This window comes from Phoca vitulina, unplaced genomic scaffold (assembly GCF_004348235.1).
Source record: "Phoca vitulina isolate PV1807 unplaced genomic scaffold, GSC_HSeal_1.0 scaffold39, whole genome shotgun sequence".
Classification (NCBI taxonomy): domain Eukaryota; kingdom Metazoa; phylum Chordata; class Mammalia; order Carnivora; family Phocidae; genus Phoca; species Phoca vitulina.
In genome coordinates, this window is record NW_022589742.1 from 16,433,559 (window position 1) to 16,446,463 (window position 12,905).

Sequence of the window (12,905 nt, forward strand, 5' to 3'; positions counted from 1 at the left end):
TTTGTGACTATACAGTCACTTGACATCTCTAGACCATAATCTCTTCATCTGTAAAATGAATGTTAGACTAGACCAGGAGGTGGTAAATATGTTTCACAGCTCAACTTTGGTCTTTTTGCAAACCTGCAAGATAAGAATGGCTTTTAAAGGGCTGTTTTAAAAAAAGACAAATATTTGAGAAAGACCATAGGTGGTCCTTAAAGCCTAAAATATTTGCTATCTAGCTCTTCACAAAGTTTGCCATTCCTCAGAATAAATGACCAGTTAGGTCGTTTTCAATGTTGACAGTCTATTATTCTAGTCCTTGGTTGATTTATAATTGTTTTAATGGACAGACTATGTTTTATTTCTCTTTCAACTTTCACATTTACACCAAAATGTGTATAATCCATTGAATAATATGCTGTTAGAATTAAAAAGGCCTTTAGAGGTCATTTCATCCAGTCCTTTACTTTCAGATGAAGAAATTGAGGGTCAGAGAAGTTCCTGTGTCACCATCTCATAACTTATTAGTGGCAGAACCAAGACCAAAATCTGGATCTTTTAATTTCTTATCTAGTAATTTTTGTATTACATTCTCATACTTCAATAGTAGTCATTTCATAGACTTAAGACTTTTTCATCCCCTCCCTCTTTTACTCACCAAATCAACTCCTTTAATTTCTGGTGCCACTATATAAATATTGTTATTATCTCTATAGCTTACAAATATTGCTGTAGGAACATGACAGTAACATGCAGGTATGAACAACTGATGAATATTTAAATGAAATTGATATCACATCAGTTTTATAGCTAGCATTACAATATCTCATAATTTTGGGATAAAGTTTTGAACAGAGTAAGGCTGAAGAAAGCTCATGGACTTTGATGGTTAAAGGTTGCTTTGGTACTATTAATATACTCAAGTGATGTTTATACTGACAACAAGACAGCAAATATACATCATATTGAATTTTACACAGTGACAAAGAGAACAGATTTAGCTCACATGGACTTCTCTGAAATCTGAACACTGTTCTTCTTGTCTCAGAGAAAATAGCCTTGTAGATAAATCAGAGCGGTAACCCTGGAGGGAGCTATTGGGAGTATAGTTAATCAGTCTCATCCAAAGCCACCATTTTCCTAAGCAACCACCACATTTCATTCCTATTTTAGCTCTGTTTCTTCTGTGTTAGATGTCAAGTTGATAGCTTCTAGGAGAACTACTGTGAGGCACATGTTCAAATCTCTAGAGATGCCACAAGTGAAATCATGTGGTCTTCACAAAATTTTAAGGTCCTTGAGGGCAGAGACAATGCCTTCTTAATCCTGTATCCCATAGCACATGCTTTCACTTAGCTCTTGTTTAGTATTTGTTGAGTTGAAGTCCATGCAAGTGCAGTACAGAAGGCTTCCCCAGAGGGCTTACCTTATTCCCTCCAGCTCTATCTACAGTTTTTTTTTTTTTTTTAAAGATTTTATTTGTTTATTTGACACACACACAGAGAGAGAGAGAGCACGTGCACAAACGGGGAGCAACAGGCAGAGGGAAAGGGAGAAGCAGACTCCCTGCTGAGCAGGGAGCCCGATGCAGGGCTCAATCCCAGGACCCTGGGATCATGACCTGAGCCAAAGGCAGACCCCTAACTGACTGAGCCACCCAGCTATCCCTCTATTTACAGTTCTAATTCTCTTGAAAACTGCTTGGATAGCTCTGACTCTCATTGATCCCTCCCCATCTTCATTTCTTGTCTTTTGCTCACATTTTTATGGTTCTCCACAAGAGTTTTTTCTAAAGGTAGAATCTGCTTAATATTTTTTGTTCTTTTCTAATGCTATTCAATTCAATTTGATTTGAATTAATTTAATATAGCTAAGTATATTCTTGTGTAACATTTGCTATCATTGAAAACTTTTGTATAAGTCTTGCATTCTAGTTTGATTTAAAGTTGATTATTGGTTACCAGTGGCCATAAATACAAATATAAGTTAATAGCATACTTTGGGTTTCCCCAGGATGCATCTAAAATTTAAACTGGATGAGGAGTCAGAAGACCAAGGTTTTAATCTGATGGCCTTAGGCAAATGAGGTGATATCTTAGTGCCTCATCTGTAAAATGAAGGAGTTAGATGAGGTGATCACTCAGGGCTCTTTCCAGTTGTGTCATTTGGTGACTAATTAGTCCCTTTCTAAGAGGTAGGGTAGTATAAGATATCAGTCAATTTGTGGGCTAAATCTGGCCCAAAATGTGTTTTTGTACTGCTTGCAATCAAAGAGTATTTTTTTTTTTTTACATTTTAAAGGGTTATATAAATAAAACAGGAAGAATATTCAGTAGAGACCTATGTGGTCCACGAGGCCTGAAATGTTTACCATCTGTCCATCTGGCCACATGCAGAAAAAGTTTGCTGACCCCTGGTATAAGGGATGTGACCACAGCCTCTGGTATCAGTTCTGCCCACTTAACAATTCCATCACCTAAAGTATATTTTATCATTTTCTGTGTTTTAGTTTCTTTTTCTACAAAATGAGGATGACAATAACACCTACAAATATGGTTGCTGTGAAGATTAAATGAATTTATATTAAGAATTTTAGAAAGGTTCCTGCCACAGAATTCTTATTCAATAAATGTTAGGTGTTGACATTATTCCATTATTTCCTTGTAAGAGGTAATCAGCCAGTTGAAGAGGAGGAGTTTATGGAGGGCAAGTAAGAGGACATTGAACCATGACTTTTAGAACTGGAATGGAACTCAAACACCATCTAATCAGCTCATTTTTATTAAAGGTGCTATAACTGAGACACAGGGAAATCAAGTAGTTTGTCCACAATCATATAGTTTGTTATTGACCGGAGCCTGTGCACCTTTTTTTTTTTTTTATCAGAGTCACATAATGATTCTTAACTCTAGATCTTGGATCATGAGCTCATTTATTTTTATCTCTTTATTTTGAAATAAATTCAGACTTATAGAAAAGTTGCAAAAATAGTACAAAAGTTTCCATAATACCGTTCATTCAGATTTCCCAAATGTTGACATTTTACTGAATTTGTTCTCTCTAAATCTTTTTCTCTTCCTGTACATGGAAACATATAGACTTTTTTTCTGAACTCTTTGAGAGTAAGTTATGATGTCCATTTACTCCTAAAACTTCAGTTTGTGTTTACTAAAATCAAGGAGAATCTCTTATATAACCATAGTATAATTGTCAAAATAAAAAATAAATACTGATATAGGATTATTTAATCTATAATCCTTATTCAAATGTTACCAGTTGTCTTACTAATGTCCTTTGTAGTGACATTTCTTGGTTGGTTCCTTGAGAGTACAAATTTAGTTTTTAATGGGGAACTTGTCTCCAGTAGGTTTTTAAGATTCCGTAATGAAATGTACTTCTAAACTCCTCAACATGCTGACTCCATGCATTTTAAGGACAGAGGTGAATTTCCTTTGAAATATCTTCTTTTTTTCCTTTGTCTTCATCAATCCAAAGTGGTCAGCAAGATGCAAATAATATCTCCTCATAGGCTAGTGGAAGCCATTAGCACAAGTGACATGTTCCTGGGCTTTAAGTGGTTCTGTACAGTGTGGTCCAACACTTAGATGAATGTTTATTCATATTTAAACCTCAGAGTGAAAATGAAGTAAGAATTTGGCACATTTTACTCTTGTTGGAAACAAAAATAAAACTCATACAATCAGTACTTAAATCTGTTCTATTTACCTAGCAAATGTAAGGCAGTACCATTTCTTAGAACACCTTCAGAGGTTTGTCTGAGTCTAACTGATGTAAATGGGGATGTGTAAGAGAAAGGACCCCTTTTGTACATGTCTTTGGTTTATTTTGTTTAGCCATATTACAATTGGAAATATTTAAGTCTACTATTGTTTATTCAGAAAAATGGGCAAAGCACACCTCTGTCTTATTCTGACATGGCCATTGAGGCCCATTATGAAGGGCCACATTATACTAGAAACAGGTTCCTTTGATATATTTGTTGGGTAAAAATTTTGGGGGGATGTTCTTAGTGCTCCAGTGTTATATTGAATTAGCTTCACAAGTTACATCTTTCTAGTGAGGTTCTTCTTGTCTTACAAATGCTGTTTGTTTTACAATTGTTTTTTTAAGCAAAATAGAGCTAAGATATTGCTGTTGTTCAAGAAGCCTTCTTTGTTGAGACTGAAGACTACATATTCTAGTACCAATCCCTGGCTACCTCTATACATTATTACTTGGTACTTCTTTGCTTAGTACCTGGTGTTTTCTTCCTTTTTTAAAAAACCTTTTTTGTTGTAAAATATAATAGACATACAGAAGAGTGTACAAAATCCAGAGCTCATGAATTTTCACAAACTAAACACTCACATGTAACTACTACAGAGTTCAGACCAAGAGATTGAAGACCACCATGCTCTCCAGAAGCCACCTTGTACCCTTTCCAATTACTCATTCCTCCTTACAGATAACTATTATCCTAATATTTATGATCATTACTTCCTTAATTTTCTTTATAGTTTTACCATCTAAGTTTATATTCCTAAAGTCTATAGTATTGCCTGTTTTTTAGAACCTTATATAAATGGAATTATACGTTATATATTCTTTAGTATCTGTCTTTTTTCCTCAATATTATGTTTTTGAGATTCATCCATGTTGTGTGTTGGTATAGTTTATTCTTTTTTGTTGTTTTTTGGTGAATATACCACAATCTCCTCCAGTAAATAGGTATTGGGTTCCTTCTGTTTTTAACTATTATCAGTAATACTTCTGTTGTATAAGTGCATGCATTTCTGTTGGACATATACTTAAGACTAAGGCAGGTGTCTTAGCTGCTGTTCTTGCATCATAGCTTTCTATTGCTAGGTCTGTTGGGAAAGATAAGAAAGTTATTCAGGCATCAGATAGATGCAACAAGGGAACCAAAACAGTTTTGGCCAGATTGAATAGTGAATTGCAGCAACAATTAAAGGATGTTACTGAGGAGAGAATTTTTCTGGAAGTTCAAGTGGAACAACTTTGACCATTCTCTCACCTATAAACCAATTGCCAGTAACTGTGAATCTACCCATTTTTAAGCAATTTTGAATTCAAGACCATTTGGAGACCCAAACATTCAGCCTACTGCTTAATTCAAATTGAATTTTATGATTCTATTTTGCCTTATATGTTTACCTCTATTTAAGTATCTTTTATTTTTTAATTTCACAATAAAAAGTTCAGGATGAAAAAAACCCTACTGGGCGCCTGGGTGGCTCAGTTGGTTAAGCGACTGCCTTCGGCTCAGGTCATGATCCTGGAGTCCCAGGATCGAGTCCCGCATCGGGCTCCCTGCTCGGCGGGGAGTCTGCTTCTCCCTCTGACCCTCCTCCCTCTCATGCTCTCTGTCTCTCATTCTCTCTCTCTCAAATAAATAAATAAAATCTTTAAAAAAAAAAAAGTGTTGAAATTCTTAAAAGAAAAAAAACCCTATTGTCCTGTAATTATTTATAGTACTCCATTTCATTCTCAAAATATCTTTGTTTGAATGATGAAATAGGACATCATAAACATGGGATATATTTTGAATGTTCAAATTTAAGATGGTTCAAATCTAAGATAATGCCAAGTGGTTTTTCAACATGGTTATACCAATTTATATCCATTATCAGCAATGTGGTATTTTCTGTTGCTCCTCATCTTCATTAATACTTGTTTCCTTCAGTCTTTTTAATTTTAGCTCTTCTGGTGGGTGTGTGGCAGCATTTCATTATGATTTTAATTTTAATTTCCTTGATTACAATTGAGATTGAGTACTTTTTCAAACATTTATTAGCTATTTGGATTTTTGCTTTGTGCATATGTGAGAATTACTTGAGTTCTGTCACTTTTGCTTTGTATATTAATGACAGTATTATTAGTGATACATTTAGATTTGTTATATTACTTATTGTTCCTATCTGTAATGATGCTCTTTGCATAAACATCTATTGTGTCTGCTGATAATAAAGCTACATCAACTTCCTATTGGTTGTCATTTGAATAGTATATCTTTTCTAATCATTCTACTTTCAATAGTTCTGTATCTTTATGTTTTGGATATGTCTCTTGTACATAGCAGAGATAGATAGATAGATAGATAGATACAGCTTATTGAGTCTTTTTCTTTTAATTGATATGTTGAATTCAATTGATATGTTGAATTCATTGACAAGTAAGTGTAAAAACTGATATATTCTGGGAAATAAACTGAGGGTTTTTGAGGGGAGGGGGATGGGGGGATGGGTTAGCCCAGTGATAGGTATTAAGGAGGACATGTATTGCATGGAACACTCAGTGTAATACACAAACAATGAATCATGGGACACTACATCAAAAGCTAATGATGTACTGTATGGTGACTAACACAACATAATAAAAAAAACTGATATATTTGGGTTTAAATCTATTATCTTACCATGTGCTTTTTATTTGTTTTTCCTGTTCTACTTTCAATTTTCTTTCATTTTTAAACATACTTTGTGTTGATTGATTTTTTATTCTTATTTTCCCATTGGTATTTATATATTCTTTTGTTATTCTATAGGTAATTAACTTAGAAATTATAACATTCAACCTTGACTTATTTTACTGTAGTAAGAATACTTGAGATTTATCCTCTTAAAAAATTTAAGTGTACAATACATCATTGTTGACTTTAAGTACAATTTTGTGCAGCAGATTTCTAGAGATTGTTCATCTTGCTTGGCTAAAATTTTATGTCCACTGACTAGTAACTTCTCATTTATCCCTGCCTTCAGTCACTGGCAACCATTGCACTCTTTGGTTCTGTAAATTTGACTATTTTAGATACTTCATATAAGTGGAATCATGCAGTATTTACCTTTTCATGACTTCATTCTTTTACTTAGCATAAATGTCTTCAAGGTTCATGCATGTTATCACATATTATAGAATTGCCTTTTTGTTAGGTTGAATAGTATTCCATTGTATGTATATACCACATTTTCTTTATCCTTTCATTTTTCAAGGGACATTTAGATTGTTTCCACTTCTTGGACATTTTGAATAGTGCTATAATGAATGGGAGAGTGCAGGTATCTCTTTGAGATCCTGATTCCAATTTTAATTCTCTGAAGAAGACATACAAATGATTAACAGACACATGAAAAAATATTCGTCATCATTAGCCATCAGGGAAATTCAAATCAAAACCACATTGAGATACCACCTTACACCAGTTAGAATGGCAAAAATTGACAAGGCAAGAAACAACAAATGTTGGAGAGGTTGTGGAGAAAGGGGAACCCTCTTACACTGTTGGTGGGAATGCAAGTTGGTACACCACTTTGGAAAACAGTGTGGAGGTTCCTCAAAAAATTAAAAATAGAGCTACCCTATGACTCAGCAATTGCACTACTGGGTATTTACCCCAAAGACACGGATGTAATGAAAAGAAGGGCCATATGCACCCCAATATTCATAGCAGCAATGTCCACAATAGCCAAACTGTGGAAAGAGCTGAGATGCCCTTCAACAGATGAATGGATAAAGAAGATGTGGTCCATATATACAATGGAATATTACTCAGCCATCAGAAAGGATGAATACCCAACTTTTACATCAACATGGACGGGACTGGAGGAGATTATGCTAAGTGAAATAAGTCAAGCAGAGAAAGTCAATTATCATGGTTTCACTTATTTGTGGAACATAAGGAATAGCATGGAGGACATTAGGAGAAGGAAGGGAAAAATGAAGGGGGGGAAATTGGAAGGAGAGATGAACCATGAGAGACTATGGACTCTGAGAAACAAACTGAGGGTTTTAGAGGGGAGGAGGGTGGGGGAATGGGTTAGCCTGGTGATGGGTATTAAGGAGGACATGTACTGCATGGAGCACTGGGTGTTATACGAAAACAATGAATCGTGGATCACTATATCAAAAACTAATGATGCACCGTATGATGACTAACATAACATAATAAAATAAAACTAAAAAAATTAATTTAAGATTTTATATATTTATTTGACAGAGAGAGACAGCGAAAGAGGGAACATAAGCAGGGGGAGTGGGAAAGGGAAAAGCAGGCTTCCAGCTGAGTGGGGAGCCCAATGTGGGGCTCGATCCCAGGACCCTGGGATCCTGACCTGAACTGAAGGCAGATGCTTAACAATGGAGCCACCCAGGCGCCCCCCCCAAAAAATTTAATTTAAATAATTTAAATTTTAATCTTTATTAAATACCCAGAAGTAGAAATGCCAGATCATATTATAGTTCTATTTTTAATTTTTTGAGGAAATTCCCTGATGTTATCTATAGTGGATGCACCATTTTGCATTCCCAGCAACAGAGCTATACAATATAGTATTGTTAACTATAGTCACAGTGCTGTATATTAGATCCCTAAAACTTGTTCATTTTATAATTGGATGTTTTTACCCTTTGACCAACATCTCTTCATTTCCCCCATGCCTTAGCCCTTGGTAGTGGCCAACCTAATCTTCATTTCTATCAGTTTGGTTTTTTCAGATTCCATATATGTGAGATCATACAGTATTCGTCTTTATCTCTCTGATTTATTTCACTTAGCATAATGCCTTCAATGTTTATGTTGTCACAAATGGTAGGATTTACTTCTTTTTATGGCTGAATAATATTCTATTGCATGTATATGTGTGTGTATATATACCACATTTTCTTTATTCATTCATCTGTCAATGGAAACTTAGGTTGTTTCCATGTCTTGGCTATTATGAATAATACTGCAATGAATATAGGCATGCAGATACCTCTTTGAGATAGTGATTCTGCTTCCTTTGGATACACACTCAGAAGTGTGATTGATGGATCATATAGTAATTCTGTTTTTAATTTTGTGAGAAACAACTGTACTGTTCTCATAGGGGCTGTAACAATTTACATTCCTACAAAGAGTACACAAGGGTTTCCTTTTCTTCCATATCCTTGCCAGCACTTATTATCTCTTGTCTTTTTGATAACAATCTTCCTAACACCAGTGAGTTGTTATCTTATTATGGTTTTGATTTACATTTCTCTGATGATTAGTGATGTTGAACACCACTTAGCTATCTGTTGGCCACTTGTATATCTTCTTTTGTAAAACGTCAATCCATGTCCTTTTCCCATTAAAAAATGAATTATTATTATTATTATTATTATTATTATTATTATTATTAATTTTGCTATTGAGTTGTATGAGTCTCATATATTTTGGATATTAGCCCTTCATGAGATAAGTGGTTTGCAAATATTTTCTCCCATTCCATAGATTGCCTTATCATTTTATTGATTGTGTCTTTTGCTTTGCAGAAGCTTTTTAGTTTGATGTAATCCCACTTTATTTTTTAATTTTTAATTTTTGTTTTTGTTGTTTGTGCATTTGCTGACATATCCAAAAAATAAAAATAAAAACCTCATTGCTGGGACCAATGTCAAGGAGCTTCTTTACTATGTTTTCTTCTAGGATTTTTAGTTTCTGGTCTTACATTTAGATTTTTAATACATTTCAAGTTAATATTTTTGAGTGGTGTAGATAAGGGTCCAGTTTCATTCTTTTGATTGTGAATACTCAGCATTCCCAGCACCATTTGTTGAGGAGACTATCTTTTCCCTGTTCAGTATTCTTGGCTCTCTTGTCAAAGATTTGTTGACCATATATGCATGGGTTAATTTCTGGGCTCTCTGTTTTGTTCCACTGGTCTATTTGCTTGTTTTTAGGTTAGTACCATACTCGTTGATTACTATAGCTTTGTAATATATTTTGGAATCAGGCTGCTTCCAGCTTTGCTCTCTCTCAGGATTACTTTGGCTATTCATGGTCTTGTGTAGTCCCTATGTTTTTTCTATTTCTGTGAAAAATGCCTTTGGGATTTTGATAGGGATTGCATTAAATCTATAGATGGCTTTAGGTAGTGTGGACATTTTAACAATATTAATTCTTCTGATCCATGAACAGGGGATATCTTTCCATTTATTTGTGTCTTCTTCCATTTCTTTCATCAGTGTCTTACAGTTTTCACTGTGAATATCTTTCCCTTCCTTGGTTTAACTTATTCCTAAGTATTTTATTGATCTTTATGCTATTTTAAGTGGAATTGTTTTGCTATATTTCTTTTTCAGATTGTTGTTAGTATATAGAAACACAAATGATTTTATACTCTGATTCTGTATCCTGCGACTTTACTGACTTTGTTTATTAGTTCTAGCAGTTTTTTGATGACATCTTTTAGGGTTTTTTAATATATAAGATCATGTCACCTGCAAACAGAGACAATTTTACTTCTTCCTTTCTGATTTGGATGCCTTTTATTTCTTTTTCTTGCCTAATTGCTCTGGATCGGACTTCTAGTACTATGTGGAATAGGAATGGTGAGAGTAGGCACTCTTGTCTAGTTCCTGATGTTAGAGGGAATACTTTCAACATTTTACCATTGAGTACAATGCAGACTGAGAGCTTGTCATATATGGCTTTTATTATGTTGTGTTTCTTTGATACCAATTTTGTTGGGATTTTAGCATGAAAAGATGTTGAATTTTGTCATATGCTTTTTCTGTATCCATTGAGATGATCATATGAGTTTTCTCTTTCATTATGTTAATGTGGTATATAACACTTATTGATTTATGTTGAAATATCTTTGCACCTGAGGGATAAATACCACTTGATCATGGTGTATAATCCTGTTAATGTGTTGGTGAATTCAGTTTGCTATTTTGTCGAGAAATTTTGCATCTATATTCATCAGGGATATTAGCCTGCAGTTTCATTTCCTGTAGTGTTCTTATCTGCCTTTGGTATGTAGGTAACGTTCGTGTCATAAAATAAATTTGGAAGTGCTCTTTCCTCTGCAAATTTTTGGAAGAGTTTTAAGAAGGATTGCCATTAACTTTTCTTTTTTTTTTAAATTTTATTATGTTATGTTAGTCACCATACAATACATCATTAGTTTTTGATGTGGTGATCCACGATTCATTGTTTTCGTATAACACCCAGTGCTCCATGCAGTACATGCCCTCCTTAATACCCGTCATTGGGCTAACCAATCCCCCTCCGCCCTCCCCTCTAAAACCCTGTTTGTTTCTCAGACACATTAACTTTTCTTTAAATGTTTGTTGGAATTTACCTGTGATGTCATCTGCTCCTGGCTTTTCTTTGTTGAGAGGTTTTTGATTACTTTTTCAATCTCCTTTCTTATTGTTGATCTGTTCAGATTTTCTATTTTCTATTTCTTGATGATTCAGTCTTAGTAAGTTGTATGTTTATAGGAATTTACCTATTTCTTTTAGGTTATCTAATATATTGGCATATAATTATTCATAGTAGTCTCATGATTCTTTTTATTTGTATTACTAGTTGTAATGTCTCCTCTTTCATTTCTAATTTTATTTAATGAATTTTCTCTTTTTTAAAGATTTTATTTATTTATTTGACAGAGAGAGAGAGAGCACAAGTAGGCAGAGCAGCAGACAGAGGTAGAGGGAGAAGCAGGCTCCCCGCTGAGCAGAGAACCCAATGCAGGGCTTGATCCCAGGACCCTGGGATCATGACTTGAGCCAAAGGCAGATGCTTAACCTACTGACCCACCCAGGTGCCCCATGAATTTTCTCTTTTTGTTTATTAGTCTAGCTAACAGTTTGTTAATGTTTTTCTTTTCAAAAAACGAGGTCTTTGTTTCATTGATTTTTAAAATTGTTTTTCTGGTTTCTATTTTTATTTCCTCTCTGATTTTTGTTATTTCCCTCCTTCTGCTAACTTTGGGCATAGTTTATTCTTTTTTCTAGTTACTTATTATGATTTAGGTTATTTACTTGAGATCTTTCTTTTTTCTTAATGTAGGTGTTTATCTCAATAAAATTCTCTCTTAGAACTTTTTGCTGCATCCCGTAAGTTTTGATATGTTGTGTTTCCATATTTGTTTCATGATATTTGGTGATTTCTGTTTTGATTTTTTCTTCTTTTTTTAAAGATTTATTTATTTATTTTAGAGAGAGAGAGAAAGAGAGAGCATGCTCAGGAATGGGGGCAGGAGCAGAGAGAGAGGGAGAAGGAGAGAAGCAGACTCCATGCTGAGCATGGAACCTGATGTGGGGTTGATTCCAGGACCCTGAGATTGTGACCTAAGCCAAAATCAAGAGTCGGAGGCTTAACCGACTGAGCCACCCAGGTACCTCTTGGTTTCTTCTTTTATCCATTTCTTGTTTAGATCTGCATTGTTTAATTTCCACCTATTTGTGAATTTTCCAGTTTTCCTCCTGTTACCGATTTCTAGTTTCATACCCTTGTGGTCAGAAGAGATACTTGGTATGATTTCAGTATTCTTAAATTTGTTGAGACTTGTTATATGATTGAACATATGTTCTATCTTGGGGGATGTTTCATGTGTATTTGAGAAGAATGTGTATTCTATTGCTGTTGTATGGAACGTTCTGCAGACATCTGTTATGCTTATTTGGTCTAAAGTGTAGGTCTAGTCCAATATTTTTTAATTGATTTTCTTTCTGGATGATCTAGCCAGTGTTGTAGATGAGGTATTGAAGTCCCATACTATTATTATATTGCTGTCTATTTCTGTATAATTTACTTAATATCTTTAGGGGCTCCAATTTGGATGTATGTATATTTTCAATTGTTATATTCTCTTGATTAATTGACATCTTTATCATTATATAATGACCTTCTTTTTCTCTTACATTTTTTTTACTTAAAGTCTATTTTGTCCCATAAGAATAGTTATCCTCATTCTCTTTTGGTTTCCATTTGCATGGAATACATTTTCCATCACTTCATTTGGAGCCTATATATGTCCTTAAAGTTGAAGTTAGTTTCTTATAGGCAGCACTTAGTTGGATCTTGTTTTCTTGTTTTGTTTTGTTTTTTCCTTAATCCATTCAACCATGCTTTTTGACTGGAGAATTTA